We start from the raw sequence: 17,037 nt of genomic DNA, 5'->3' as shown, positions 1-17,037 counted from the left end.
TGAACTACTGATTCCTCAGTTTTGAAGATTTTTTTTCTGGACTTTGAAGAAATCTTGCTGGAATTTTGCTGTTTGTGGAGGATGAGGGAGTGCTCAAATTTAATATGAAATACCTTCATTAGTATTTTGAAGGTGAACGAAGGTCTTAGGAACGACATGAGGGTGTGGAAAAATGACATAATTCTCATTTTGTGGGTGAACTAACCCTTTAAATTCATAATTATATGATAAAATTAATTTATTTTGGTCTTTTACAGCCTAAAGTGAGCCCAAAAAAGTTGCTCAATGAAGAACTTTAATATAACATTTCTATTCCTCAAAATGTTCGATAAGTCATTTAAATGGTTTAAAAGTAAATATTTTTAGGAACTGAAATGGTTTTTCAATGACATCTTTACTAAAACTTTAATTATTCTTTAATTACTTATTAATTATAATAAGTACCGACACAGTACTGACACAGAGAAGAAGAAACTGTTAAATAAAGTCATTATTTTTTATTTATGTGCACACAAAAATATTCTCATAGCTTGATGATATTCAGATTTGAAGATGTTTTTTTTTTTTCTGGACATTGAAGAAATCTTTCTGGAATCTTCCTGTTTGTGGAGGATGAGGGAGCGCTCAGACTTAATCTAAAATATCTTAACTTGTGTTTTGAAAATGAACAAAGGTCTCAGGTGTGAATGTTATCCTTTTATTTTATTAACAAATAATAAATATTCAACAAATATTCCTTCCCTTTGCAATCTATGCTTATCATGTTTTAATAATAACAGCAGCATCAATTTCTATTTCTATTTAACGGCAATGTTCCTCATTTCTATTCTCTTGAATTTAAAGGAAACATTATTTAATGTTAATGTTAATGTTATTCAAAATTTATTTAAGACACATTTTGATATTTAGAATTAATTGAATTAGCAATGTCCAAATGTACATTCACTTTGTTCAGTCGCTGTTTTGTTCTTGTATTCCTTAGTTTCTCAGTATACTTTGACCTTTTTCGTTCTTATTTTCCTGCCAGTATTTGCTTGCAAGGTTACTCATTGGTTAATTGCATTCACCTGTCTTTGCTTATCCACTATACTGCCAAAAGTTTTGGGACATCTGCCATTACATGCGCATGAACGTTAATGACATCCCAATGTTACACTGTCAAGTTTAATATGAAGTTGGCCCGTCTTTCGCTGCTATAAAAGATTCAACTCTTCTAGGAAGGCTATTCACGAAGATTAAGTGTGTGTTTATGGGATTTTTTTGACCATTCTTCTAGAAATACTTTTTTGAGCTCAGACACTGATGTGAGACGAGAAGATCTGGGCAAAGTGTTCATTTGGGTTGAGGTCAGGATTCTGTGCAGGCTAGTCAAATCCCATACCAAACTCACTCAACTGCTTTTACAGAGCTTGCTTTGTGCACTGGGGTCACAAGTTCAGAGTCATGGTTCGGCACATGCTGTACCTCGATTTGGGATCATGGTTCGATAATAATAGTCTTATTTGAAATTGTATCATCCTGAAGAAACATTTAATAATGAAACGTTTTTTGTGGGGAGTTTAGGGCTCTTCATTTCCCCCTTTTTTGTGACAAAGCAGCTCATTACTGGAGCTCAACCATCAACTACTCAGACTGTCAATAAGTCTGTTTGTTCTTAAATTGTCTAGGATACATCTTTTCCATAAGGTAAGTAACAATGATAGGAAATTTATAATCCGTTTCAATTTTTTTCATTATCAATACTTGCCCTGTCAAAATAAAAGTCCTGCCTCAAACAAACTGGCAAAACAGAAAAGCTTATCGGCCTTGATTATATGTCAGTCGACCACTAATTAATAAAAATAATATTAATGGATTGCAAAGATGTTCATTTGCATTGAGGTCAGGACTCTGTGCAGGCCAGTCAGGTTCCTCCACACCAAACTCACTCACCCATGCTTTTATAGAGCTTGCTTTGTGCACTGGGGTCACAAGTTCAAAGTCACGGTTTGGTTCATGCTGTACCTCGATTTTGGAGTTTGATAATAGTGAATAATAGTCTAATTTAGAATTGTATTGTCCTGAATAACCTTAAAATGAACCTTAAAATGATTTTAAAATAATGAAAAACTGCATTTATTCTAGCCGAAATAAAACAGATAATACTTTCTACACAAAATATTCTTATAAAGCATGTTGTGAAATTGTTTAGAAAATTGCTTTGGCTACATCATTGTCATGTAAACCTTTAGCCTAAGAATAGTTATAATAATAGTGTCTGGAGACTGCAGCTTTAAGCCTGAAAGTGTGATATGAATACATTGTGCTCATAAGCAGCTGTTGAGACAGTATCCTCAACTGAAAACAATATCAAAAAACAGTATTCCTCACGTCACAATTTATCCAATAGATTGATGCCGCCTAAAGAGTTTGTCCTTCAGATTTCTCAACATAAACAAGAGGAACTCGTATGAGAGAAACTACCAAGAGACTCACTGTCACATTGAAAAAAGCTAGACACAAAAAATTTCCAAAGAAGCACATTGATAGAATATTTCTATTCCACAAAAGGTTCAATAAGTCATTTAAATTGTTTAAAAAATAAATATTATTAGCAAAATGAAACGGTTCTTTGCTATCTTTGACATCTTTGCTAAAACACTTATTTTTTTAAGTGTACCAAGTTCATTAGCATTAGTGCACCCTATACTGACACTGAGAAGAAGAAACTGTTGAATAAAGTCATTATTTTTGCCACTGATTCCTCAGTTTTGAAGATTTTTTTCTGGACTTTGAAGAAATCTTGCTGGAATTTTGCTGTTTGTGGAGGATGAGGGAGCTCTCAAATTTAATATGTAATACCTTCATTAGTATTTTGAAGGTGAACGAAGGTCTTAGGAACGACATGAGGGTGTGGAAATAATAACATAATTCTCATTTAGTGGGTGAACTAACCCTTTAAATTCATAATTATATGACAAAAATCATATATTTTGGTCTTTTTTACAGCCTAAAGTGAGCCCAAAAAAGCAAAGTTGCTCAATGAAGAACTTTTATATAACATTTCTATTTATTCAAAAGGTTCATTAAGTCATTTAAATTGTTTAAAAAATAAATATTATTAGGAACTGAAATGGTTCTTCAATGAGCCCTTCACTAAACACTTTTATTACCGAGATCATTAGCATTAGCGCGCCCTATACTGGCACTGAGAAGAAGAAACTGTTGAATAAAGTCATTATTTTTGATTTTATGTGCGCACAAAAGTATTCTCGTCGCTTGATAATATTGAACCACTGAAAGATTGAACCACTGAAGTCACTGTTTTGAAGATTTTTTCTGGACTTTGAAGAAATCGTGCTGTTTGTGGATGAGAGAGCTCTCAAATTCAATCTGATTTATCCTAATTTTTGTTTGGAAGATGAACAAAGGTTTCAGAGGTTTGGAACGACATGAGGGTGAGGAAATAACATAATTTAAATTTTTTGGGTGAACTAACCCTTTAAATTAATAATTAGATGATAAAAATCATATATTTTTGCTTTTACTGCCTAAAAGTACCCCCAAAAAGCAAAGTTGTTTGATGAAGAGGATTGATAGAACACTTTTATTCCCCAGAAGCTTATAAAATAATTAAAATGATTTCAAAATTTAACATTATTAGGAACTGAAATAGTTCCTTAATGACATCTTTGCTAAAACACTTTTATTTATTTTTTTTTAAGTGTACCGAGTTCATTAGCATTAGCGTGCCCTATACTGACACTGAAGAGAATAAACTATTGAATAAAGTCATTATTTTTAATTTAGGTGTACACAAAAATATTCTCATCGCTTGATAATATTCAGATTTGAAGATGTTTTTTTTTTTCTGGACTTTTAAGAAATCTCGCTGGAATCTTCCTGGTTGTAGAGGATGAGGGAGCTCTCAGATTTAATCTAAAATATCTTAATTTGTGTTTTAAAAATGAACGAAGGTCTCTGGGATTTGTGACGACATGAGGGTATGGAAATAATAACATAATTTTCGTTTTTTGGGTGAACTAACCCTTTAAAATCATATTACATATTTTTGTCTTTTAAGTGACCCTAAAAAAGCTAATTTGTTCGGTAAAGAACATTGACAGGACATTTCTGTTCCACAAAATGTTCATTAAATAATTAAAATGATTTATAAATTAATATTTTTGGGTTCTTCAGTGGTTCTTTAATGACATCTTTCCTAAAACACTTTTATTAAAGTGTACCGAGTTCATTAGACAACAGAACAAAGACACAGTAGTTTGACACAGTGTGTGAACGCAGTCAGTAAGTATTGCACAATCAACATTAAAATAATCATGTGAAAACACATCTGGTGCTCACCAAAAAGCATAATAATGATCTATTCAGGAAAAGATTTTATGGTTCGATAGAACAAAGTGGTTTTCATCTCAAATTTAATACAGTGTGTGAGAGTGTCATGAACTGCAAAACCTCAAGTGGAGATGCTTTTTATGACACTTTCTATAAAGCCTGTATTTATAATCAATTATACACTTCTAAAATGCTTCTCTTACTAAGAGTTTTTGTTTTGTTTCTAGTTCAAATGTCTAAAAATTCCTAAATCAAGAATATAGTTTCAACAAACAGCAAATTTCATTGTTGCTTGTTCAAACTACTTATTTAAAATGAGCTGAAACAACCCAATTCTTGACATTTCATTGAGACGACTTAATTTTGTGTTCAATTCACTTAAATTTGTAAAAACTAATAAGTTAACTTAATTCCTTCATGTTGTCCCAACACAAATTGATTGTGTGGAACCCAGCATTTTTTACAATATGCAAGGTTCCACACAATTCATTCATGCTGTCCCAACACAAATCGATTAATTCAATGTAACAAATTTAAGCAGACTGAACACAACACAATTAAGTTGTCTCTTAAAAATCTTGTTGTTTCAGCTCATTCTAAATACACAGTCTCACAGATTTTGACCACACAGCTGCAGTGTGTTTAGGTGACACTGACAACAGGGGTGCGGATTCAAATGCAGATTCATTAGAGAGGTCAGGTAAGCAATGGTCAACACAGGGGCAAACAGATGTAAATGGGCAATCCAGAGTCATAATCAGATACACAGGCAGATGGTCAGAAGGCAGGCAGCAGACAGGGATAAACAGATAAACAAGGCAAGGATCAAAACACGGCAAAGCAAGACAAAGGAAACGTGTTGTATTGTCACTAAACAGTAAACAAGACTCAGCAACAACTGTGTGTTAGTGTGCTGTATTTGTAATGCAGTAATCAGTCCAAAAGCAGCTTCAGCTGTGAGTGTCCAACCAAAGGTGACTTGGAGCAGGGATGTGTTGCATGACCGGGATCTGTAGTCTATAAACCGGCAGATTTGTAGTTTGTGTGAATGTGAATGTTTTCCAGCAATCTATGGTGTTTAGATCGCTTGTGATCGTGACATTAGGGATGGAGATGGGAAGGTTTCTGAATTAATGCCCCATAAAGTGAGCCATCAAGTCCACATCACTGACCCTCGAGTGTCCGCTCAGCCTGGGGTCACTCCTGAAGCCGCATCCTCATAATAAACTCATTCTGTCATTCAGTCATGTGGTCAGAAACAAATGCTGCTCTGCTCATGTGCCAGTTCATCGAATAAAAAGAAAATACACAAATACACACTGTTTCTTTTTCAAAAATTTCCCAAATTATGTTTAACAGAGCAAGGAAATGTTCACAGTATTTCCTATAATATTTTTTCTTCTGGAGAAAGTCTTATTTCTTTTATTTCGGCTAAAATAAAAGCAGTTTTAAACTTTTAAAAATCATTTTAAGGTCAATATTATTAGCCCCCTTAAGCAATATATATTTTTTTGATTGTCTACAGAACAAACTATCGTTATACAATGACATGCCTAATTACCCTAACTTGCCTAATTAACCTAGTTAAGCCTTTATATGTCTAAGCTGAATACTAGGATCTTGAAAAATATCTAGTGAAATATTATGTACTGTCATCATGGCAAAAATAAAAGAAATCAGTTATTAGAAATGAGTTATTCAAACTATTATGTTCAGAAATGTGTTGAAAATCTTCTTTCCGTTAAACAGAAATTGAGGAAAAAAAATAAACAGGGGGGCTTATGTTTCAGGAGGGCGTATATTTCTGATTTTATAGTCAAAATGTCATCATGACAAAGACAAATAGTTTAATAATTATAAAAAATCTTGTTTAAAAATGCAATGAATAAATCTCCCAGTCAAACAGCACTCAAATTACATTGTATAATCTGTGTATAATTATAATCTATGTAAAATAATAATTCATTCATTCATTTTCCTTCGGCTTAGTTCCTAATTTATCAGGGGTCACCACAGCTGAGTGAACCGTCAACTATTCTCCGGCATATGTTTGGACTGTGGGGGAAACCGGAGCACCCGGAGGAAACCCACGCCAACACAGGGAGAACATACAAACTCCACACAGAAACGCCAACTGGCCCAGCCTGTACTCGAACCAGCAACCTTCTTGCAGTGCTAACCACTGAGCCACCACGCTGCCCCATGGATAATAATGCAAAGAAATATTTTCTGAGCACTGGATTACTTTTTAAACGCACTTTGCCATTACAGAAGTAAACTAAAGCATATTAATATGTTAGTAATTATTATTATATCATTACTGTGCTTTTTTTATCAATTAAAAACTTTTTAAGAACATCTTTTGATGTAAACTTTTAAAATATTTATATAGATTTTTTAATTATTAAATACAACATTTGATACACCACTCAACTATTTGACTAAATACAGCACATAAACTACCTCAGTATTATTGTTTTTTGACACCTTGAGAGTTGATTATATAAACACTTAATAAGCAGTGTTAATTTAACACTGGAGATTTAGCTGTGAATGTGCTCATTCAAATTTAAATAATGAACAATATTTTGCAACAAAATACCATATAGCTGAATTGGCATTTCTCAAACGTCTACTTTAATGTTTTAAATAATGTTTAAAATAACTTGGGTGTAAAAATATGTAAATAAATAAATATGGATCAACAAACTTATTCTGATCGGCATGTACACTGACAAAAGTCTTGTCTTACCTAAGTCTTAAGTTTTGAGAACAACAAATAATAATTTGAATTCTAGTTGATCGTTTGGTATCAGAAGTGGCTGATATGAAAGGCAAAGGCCTCTAGATTATGCTTATTTTACCAAAATAAAATATGATCATGTCTTGATTTTTAATGATTTAATAAGGACAGTAAGGTCTGACTTTAATTGGACAAATGTTTTGTCACTTAACAGAAATAATGTCCAGTATAGAATATAAAGTCATGCTGCAGTGGAAAAAGAATGAATATTGTGTCTGACTCCCATGAGCCTGGAGGACTGCATCCATACATCTCTGCAGTGACTCAAATCACTTATTAATAAAGTCATCTGAAATGGCAAAGAAAGCATTCAAGCAGGACTCCCAGAGTTCATCAAGATTCTTTAGATTCATCTTCAATGCCTCCTCCATCATCTTACTCCAGACATGCTCAATAATGTTCATGGCTGGTGACTGGGCTGGCCAATCCTGGAGCACCTTGACCTTCTTTGCTTTCAGGAACTTTGATGTGGAGGCTGAAGAATGATAAGGAGCGCTATCCTGCTGAAGAATTTGCCCTCTCCCGTGGTTTGTAATGCAATGGGCAGCACAAATGTCTTGATACCTCAGGCTGTTGATGTTACCATCCACTCTGCAGATCTCTCGCACGCCCCCATACTGAATGCAACCCCAAACCATGAGAATCTTGACTCCATGTGGGTTCCAATAGGTCTTCTGCAGTATTTGTGATGATTGGGATGCAGTTCAACTGAAAAATCTATCTTCTGCCACTTTTCCAGATGATTAACTACAAGTCAAGTTATTATTTGTTGCTCTTACCACTGGGATCAACGACAAGACGTTTGTCAGGTAGTGTATTAATATGCATTATACAAAATAGCAAGTGATCATTCTAAGTAGTGTTATATTTCAAACAATATATTTTTTATTAACAAATTGGTCTATAACCTGTTCTAAATCTGACAAAAAACTTTTGTTATTACAAAATACAAACTATTGTTATTGTTAAAACTGGATGTGTTCTGTATTTTAAAAAAAAAAGTATGATAGCCAGAAGTAAATATTGCTTGAAAATGCCTTTGAACAACAGGCAACAACAAACAAATCCTAAGATTTAATTCAGTAAAATTAGATTATTTTTAAAGTAATTATTACATGAACACTCTTGCAAACACTGCCAGTATTTCAAAACATAGAAAATAAGCGACATCACCTACAAACTAGATTTAGTAATGTAAGGAATTGCATTCCAGCACAGCCAATACAGCCAATTACCTTTAAATTAGTCTTCTGACTTTCAATAGCAAAGATTTGCTTTTCCTATAACATCCATCTTCACACTCATTAACATTAAGGTCGGGACATAGGCAGGAATTTGTGTTGGAAAACTGGCTTAATATATAGCACTGAAAGTATATTGGTATAAGAGTTGGTGGCGCACGTCAGCAGTCAGGAAGCAGTTTGCTATCATTGTTTGTGTCACAAAGTCCAGGCTGCATGCCAAGATGTCCATTCGACTGAAGGAACATGTCATGTGCAAGTCATTGCACCAAAAAAATAAAAAAGTGGGAAAAAGAGCAATACAAGCCACAACATTTGTCTAGGAAATTAAACAAAGCTTATAACAACTTTGAACACTAAAATAATATATTTTACTGTACTGAGTCAGGCTGGTGGTATCTAGAAAATAACTATTAGACTTCATATAATTCATTTTAAACTTAACTTAATTCACATGATGGTTTTATTCCACTTTATATGCACCATACAATAGCACTGATGATTGCAAGTCATCATAAGAATAAGTCACAGTTTATAATAGTTTAAATAATATATTTACTAACAAATGAACAGTAATTGTACAGTATTTATTAATCATAGTTTATAATTTACTGATAATATCTAATTCATGCGTGTTAACATTAGTTATTTTCTTATTTTCATTAGTTAATGTTAATAAATATGAATAAATACTGTAATAAATGTATAGTTTGTTGTTTGTTCATGATACTAAATACATTAACGTATCTACCATCTTATATACCATTTTACTAATGACATTTAAAAAAAACATGTATATTAAATAGAAAACTGTAATTTCTGATTTTTACTATACGTTGCAACAACAACAAAGTATTTGGTGCAAGAATTTAACCTTCTCTACAATACTTGTACATTATTTATTAATCATAGTTCAGCATTTACTAATAATATCTACATTATTAATGCATCTTAACATCAGTTAATGTACTGTGAGTTACTGCGGCTTTATTTCTTTAACTAATGTTAACAAAGATGACTAAATAGTTTGTTGTTATGTTAGAAATACATTTACAGTAACTACAACCTTATTGTAACGTGTTACCAGTGACATTTAAACAAATACCTGCATATTCAAATAGAAATCAGTCCTTCTAACATTCCTCCTTTTACTGTACATTTCAACGACAACAACAAAATAGGTGTTTGGTGCAAGAATTCAACCTTCTCTCTATTGTACATCATTTATTAATCATGGTTCAGCATTTACTAATAATATCTACATGTAATTCATGTGTTTTAACATTAGGTAATGTACTGTGAGTTACTAAGGCTTTATTTCCGTTAACTAATGTTAACAAAGATGAATAAATACTGTAATAAATGTAAAGTTCGTTGTTTGTTCATGTTAGTAAATACATTTACAGTAATAACCACAACCTTATTGTAATGTGTTATTGTAATGTGATCTTTTTAAAAAAAAAAAAAAGCCTGTATATTTATATAGAAAACATTCCTTCTAAACTGTCATTTCTGCTGTTATACATTTCAACAACACAAAAATAAATATTTGGTGCTAAACTATAACCTTCTCTACAATACTTGTACATCATTTATTAATCAATAGTTCAGTGTATGTAATTCATCCGTGTTAACATTAGTTAATATACTGTTAGTTACTAAGACTTTATTTTCATTAAACAACCATAACAAAGATGACCAAATACTGTAATTAATGTGAAGTTCGTTGTTTGTTAATGTTATAAATACATTACCAGTAACTACAACCTTATTGTAACGTGTTACCAGTGACATGTAAAAAAAATACCTGTATATTCAAATAGAAAAGTCCATATTTACGATTTTTACTTTACATTTCAACAACAAAAACAACAAAAAATAGGTATTTGGTGCAAGAATTCATCCTTGTCTACAATCCTTGTACATCATTTATTAATCATAGTTCAGCATTTACTAATAATATCTCCATAATTCATGCGTGTTGACATTAGTTAATGTACTGTGAGTTACTGAGACTTTATTTTCAATACCTAACATTAACAAAGATGAATAAATACTGTAATAAATACATTATTGGTTGTTTTGTTCATATTAGTTTAAATACATTTATAGTAAAAAGCATAAATATGAACTGTTCTCTATTTGAATATAGAGATTTTTAACATGTCACTGGTAAAACGTTACAGTAAAGTTGTAGTTACTGTGAATGTATTTATAACATGAACAAACAACTAACTATAGATTTATTACAGTATTTATCCATCTTTGTCAAAGTCAGTTATTGAAAATAAAGTCTTAGGAACTCACAATGCATTAACTAATGTTAACATGCATGAATTATCTGTAGATATTATTAGTCAACGTTACTAGCAACAAGTACCACCTTAATGTAATGTGTTACCAGTAGAATACAAAAAGTATATTCAAATAGAAGTCCTTCTAAATCTGTAATTTCTGCTTCTTACTGTACATTTCAACAACAACAACAACAAAAATAAGTAGCTGGTGTAAGAATTCAACCTCCTCTACATTGTACAGCATTTATTAATTATGGTTCAGCATTTACTAATAATATCTACATGTAATTCATGCGTGTTAACATTGTTTAATGTACTGTGAGTTACTAAGATTTTACTTTCAATACCTAATGTTAACAAAGATGACCAAATACTGTAATAAACGTACAGTTTGTTGTTTGTTCATGTTAGTAAATACATTAACAGTAATAACTACATCCTTATTGTAATGTGTAGTGACATTTTAAAAAAATCCGTACATTCAAATAGAAAACCCTCCTTCAAAACTGTAATTTCACTGTACATTTCAACAACAACAACAACAACAACAACAACAACAAAAAATAGGTATTTGGTGCAAGAATTTAACCTTCCCTACAATACTTATACAGCATTTATTAATCATAGTTCAGCGTTTACTAATAATATCTACATAATTCATGCGTGTTGATATTAGTTGCTGTGAGCTACTTAGGCTTTATTTTCAATGATAAAGATGACCAAATACTGTAATAAACGTATAGTTTGTTTTTTGTTCATGTTAGTAAATACATTAACAGTAATAACTACATCCTTATTGTAACGTGTAATGACATTTAAAAAAAACCCCTGAAAATTCAAATAGAAAATCGTCCTTCTAAACTGTAATTGCTGCTTTTCACTATACATTTCAACAACAACAACAACAAAAATAGGTATTTGGTGCAAGAATTTAACCTTCCCTACAATACTTATACAGCATTTATTAATCATAGTTCAGCATTTACTAATAATATCTACATAATTCATGCGTGTTGACATTAGTTACTGTGAGTTACTAAGACTTTATTTTCAATAACTAACATTACTAAAGATGACCATATACTGTAATAATTGTATTGTTCATTGTTTGTTCGTGTTATAAATACATTAACAGTAATAACCACAACCTCATTGTAACGTGTTACCATAATACCCCTTTAAAACTGTAGTTTCTGCTTTTTACTATACATTTCATCAGCAACAACAAATTCATACAGTACTATGATTTAATTCAGTAAAATTATGTATTTTTAAAATACACTCTTACAAACACATGCCTGTATTTTAAAACCATAAAAAACAATCACCCACAAACTAGATGCTGGGTCATTTTAGCCAAATTTGGGTAAAATATGGACAACCTCAGAAATTGGGTTAAATTTGAATTAAAAATTTTTATTAATTTTGTTTACATTTTTAAATAAATAAAAAATCAACCCAAAAGACTAGCCTGTGTTTTGTCCATGTTTTACCCGAATGTGGGTTGAAATAACCCATGTATTTGGTGCAAGAAATCAACCTAAGTATATTTCGTGATATTCCTCCTGTACACATAAATCAAATAAAACCATGTAAGTTAAATTCTTAAAGGTGGTACATCATCCATCCAGCCATCCCGTATCCAATTGCTCCCAGAGGAACTTTGAGCTTCGGACATCAATAAAGCAATCGACAACACAGCTTTGTCTTACCTTCCAGGGAGAGTCTGGATCGCCTCAGCTGCACTCATGGAGACCAATGGTGTCGCGGGGCAGAGCAGCAGCGGGACGCGCCGGGGAGAGTCCGTCCACGGGCGCAGGAAGAGCGAGCGCCGCGTCGGGCAGACTGGAGCTCCGAGAGACCCGGCGCGGAGCGAGACTCACACACATACCGATACACACACACACACCACTGGCTGACACTTCAGACAGTCACAGAGCAGAGGCGTGCTGGACACGTGGGTTAATTCAGCCTGAACACAGATACACACACAGACAGATGTTATGAAGAGCGGCTCACTCTGAGGTTTGTTGTGGTCTCTGTTATTCTCTCCTCTTTTTTTGTTACAGTTATACATGATGCCCCTCTCTCTCTCCACCCCTGATTTCATGTGGCTTTGCTTTCCCTCCTGCTTTTTCTGCAGGGTTGAGAGAGGTGCTTTTTTATCCTGAACACCTTTCCTTGTTTCTCCACTTCTTTTTCTTAGCTTTTGTCTTTGTTGTCATAGTTTGCAAGAGAGTCATAAAAAAGGACCATCATATCCAGGGTTCGTACGGATGCTGGAGACTCCTGAAAATGCTTTAATTTTAAAATACACTACCAGTCAAAAGTTTGGTGTAATTTTTTATATTAATTTTATTTAATTATTTAAATAAAATCATTCTGTTCATCAAGTCGGCATTTATTAAATGTAAAAAAATTTAAATAATTATTAAAATGTATTTATAACTGATTGTTTGTAGTTTTAAATGAAATTATTACTCCGGTCATTATTGCTTTTATTACTACAATAATAACAACAACAACAACAACAACAACAATAATAATAATAATAATAATAATAATAATAATAATAGGTTGCACGGTGGCGCAGTGGGGACTGTAGCACGTTCGCCTTACAGCAAGAAGGTCGCTGGTTCGAGCCTCGGCTGGGTCAGTTGACGTTTCTGTGTGGAGTTTGCATGTTGTTGCCGTGGGCTTCCTCCGGGTGCTCCGGTTACCCCCACAGTCCAAAGACATGCGGTACAGGTGAATTGGGTAGGCTAAATTCTCCGTAGTGTATGTGTGTGAATGAGTGTGTATGGATGTCCTGTTTCCCAGTGATGGGTTGTGGGCATCCGCTGCGTAAAACGTATGCTGTATAAGTTAGTGGTTCATTCAGCTGTGGCGACTCCAGATTAATAAAGGGACTAAGCCAAAAAGAAAATGAATGAATGAATTTTCTTTTCGGCTTAGTCTCTTATTCCTTAGACCCAGGAATGAACCACCAGATCACACTTTTGACTCACTGTTATGATTTTGTAACATGATTTGACAGGATATCCATGTACAAGAGCTTATATAGGTTTTCATACAGTATATGTGGCTAAATTCTAATAAATTCTGCTGGTTGTTTCTATTAATTCATATATTTTTATTATTATTGTTTATTATACAAGGATGAAATTCCATACCCAAATTCCAACCAGGGATATTCTTTTTATATATAGGATATTCAAGGATATATATATATTTCCACATTTTACCTAGTTTTTGGAATGTAAATTCTGCATGAAGCAGAATTGCTGAGATATAATCGTCTTACATGATTTGTCTCCATCTAGTGTTTCGGGCATTAAACTGCATTATTTTACTTTCTTTTTTAATTAAAGGGATAGTTCACCCAAAAATGAACAAAAAGTTCTGTCATTATTTACTCACCCTTGACTAATCACGTTACTGTTTGAGTCTCTTTCTTCTAATTTACACAAGAGAAGATATTTTTAAAAATGTTGGAAACCTGTAACTATTGACTTCCTCAGTATTTGATTTTCTATATACCGCTATATATAACAGGTTTACTTTTATTCATTCATTCATTCATTTTCTTTTTGGCTTAGTCCCTTTATTAATCAGGGGTCACCACAGAGGAATGAACCGCCAACTTATCCAGCATGTGTTTTACGCAGCGGATGCCCTTCCAGCTACAACCCATCAATGAGAAACAGCCATACCTGTACACTCTTGCATTCACACCCACACATACACTTCGGCCAATTTAGCTTATTCAATTAACTATACCGCATGTCTTTGGACTCTGGGGAAACCGGAGCACCTGGAAACTCACGCAAACACGGGGAGAACATGCACACTCCACACAGAAATGCCAACTGACCCAGCCGTGGCTCAAACCATCGACCTTTTTGCTGCGAAGCAACAGCGCTACCCACTGCGCCACCGTGTCGCCTACAGGTTTACAACATTGCTCAAAATATCTTTTTTTGTGTTCAACAGAGAAAGGAAACACACTTGAGGGTGAGAAAATAGTGACAGAAATGTTCATTTTTGAGTGAACTATATTCATTTATAGGATTTGCACATTCTGAAATCCTTATTTTGAATCACTAACACTAGTTTAGTTTCTTATTTAGCATCATTTTATGAACATAAGTTTAACATTTGCTTACAATTCTTTTCAGCCAAATTTATTGTGATGTCACTGTAATTAGATGATGAAAACCTTATGATAACCTTAATTATGGCCACACATGAAGAAGGAAAATGTGTGTGTGTCAGATGTTGGAGACCTTAGATCCAAAATGAGTAATAAAGGGAAATATTTTACTAATTAAATGTATGCATCAATAAAAAAGCAATTTGGCTGAAATACAAGTATTTTAAAATCTAAAAGTTCAAATCGAAATAAAAAAGCGCATTTAAAATGCTCCAAATTGACATATTAGCAATGTATATTGCTAATCAAAAATTATAATGTAATTGTTACCGATTCGGTCTCAGTCATTCCCCTCGCTGGCCAGCAGAGGTCACCATCCCCAGACTTTTAAGCATTACATCATCCATCTAAACTGATTGTGCACACACCTGAACTGAATCTAGTTAACGACCCACGCTTCCTATATAAGCCACACTCAAACACCAGCTCATTGTGAAGTCTTGTTTAGCCCCGGCCAGCATTACTGAGCGATCTTTCCTGGCTGATTTTCTGAGAATAACCCCGGACTGTTTCTGATTCTGAGTTGCCGTCTGCCTGCCCACGACCCTTGCTTTATACATGGACTCTGAACCACGCTGCCTGTCCTCGACCCAAGCCTGTCTAACGGATTCTGAACCACACCGCCTGCCACTGATCTATGCCTGGTAAATCACTCTGTGTCTGTCAGCCGCCAGCCCCAAGATCATTATTGATTGCCGTTGATGTGTGTTCACACTTTAGTGCGTATTGGATGTTTGACTGTGACTAATAAATACTGCATAATGGATCCCTCCGTGTCAGTCTCCTCGTTACAGTAATGTCTTCCAAGTTGCATATGAGCATTTAAAAATCAGGCCAATAGTCAGGGTGGTTCGAAAAACCCACTCACTGACAAAGGTTCAGATTTGTCCCATACTGTACATGAGCTCATTTGTCCTATTATGACTGCTATGCCATCATAAGTAATGAAAATACCCATCGATTACGGCTTTAAGACCAAGCAGAATCATCTGTTGGCTGTAGCTTTGGTGTGACTTCAGCTAATCCGTTTTGTCCAATCCAACTAATTAATTTTCATAATGAGTCCAACATCCAGCTGTGCAAGAAAACACACAGTCTGACGTAAGTGAAGTCATCTTTCACTACTGTATTGTTTTACAATAGAGATTGTAACATTTTACAAGTAACTTTTATTCTAAATCTTGGACCTTACTCTTGAAACAAACAACGACCCATATTAAGATTCATTTGAATACGTTTTTGGCTATTGTTATCCATGATTACTTTTTACAAGAGAGGCTATAAAAACTAATGTTCATGGCATGAAAATCACCAGTGATGGAAAGAGCACTGAAAAATTATACTTATGTAAAAGTACTATTACTTGCTCAAATGTAGTGCAAGTAGAGTAAAAGTATCTGTTGTAAATATTACTCAAAGTATGAGTAAAAAGTAGCCCTTTTAAAAGTACTCAAGAGTGGTGAGTAGTGAGTATTGCGCTGTAAAAAGCTGATGCACTTTTCATTTGTATATGTGTGTAAACGTAACATTATGTAGTGCATTTAGTTATTGCCCAGCAGACACACAACATTATAAGACGTTAATATCAGGTTAGATTTAGGTTGTGATGTCAGGTGACCAAAATTCAATGTCTATCCTGCGTCTAAGGACAACGTTATTTTGATATCCAATACTGACGTCAAATGACGTTGATATTTGGTCGATTTTAGGTTGTGTTGGAATGGGGTCAGAATAAAGCTATAAAGCACAAAAACAACCCATCTCTTATTATCTACAGAGTATTAAATCTGCAGAATACCCAGCGGTGCTCCTCATCCAGATGGTCTCTAGTTATGTGTACCATTTAGTTACCAAATACATTCCAGAAGAAAACAAGCTACAAAAGTGTCCCAGTGTATACTGACTCTATGATCAGTCTAGCATCACAATAACAAAGCAGACATAGCCTATAATCAAGCTACTTTTAGTGTATCCTAAAATATTTTTAAACCATTAACTAAACCAAATCACTAAACCTTTACTAAACAACTTCTTTGAACTTTGAAATGAATTAATTAATCAAATAATTCATTTTTCACATTAAATTACATTGAAACTGTGATAAAAATTAAATTGTACATTGCTAATATGACAAGCTTGAGGTAAACA

At 33.6% G+C, this 17,037-nt stretch overlaps 1 protein-coding gene across 2 annotated transcripts in view; it reads right to left on the bottom strand.

Moving 5' to 3' along the window:
- The window catches only part of opn7d (opsin 7, group member d), a 114,342-nt gene extending 101,763 nt beyond the window's left edge, over positions 1-12,579 (bottom strand). For both annotated transcript variants that reach the window (XM_056463060.1, XM_056463061.1), the window contains exon 1: positions 12,389-12,579. The gene's annotated coding sequence lies outside the window, so the exon portion shown is untranslated. The remainder of the gene's footprint in view (positions 1-12,388) is intronic.
- Positions 12,580-17,037: the final 4,458 nt, after the last annotated feature.

The sequence above is a fragment of the Danio aesculapii genome, chromosome 8 (assembly GCF_903798145.1).
Source record: "Danio aesculapii chromosome 8, fDanAes4.1, whole genome shotgun sequence".
Classification (NCBI taxonomy): Eukaryota; Metazoa; Chordata; class Actinopteri; order Cypriniformes; family Danionidae; genus Danio; species Danio aesculapii.
Note: the sequence above shows the minus strand (reverse complement) of the source record. Positions and strands in the feature narration are given on the sequence as shown.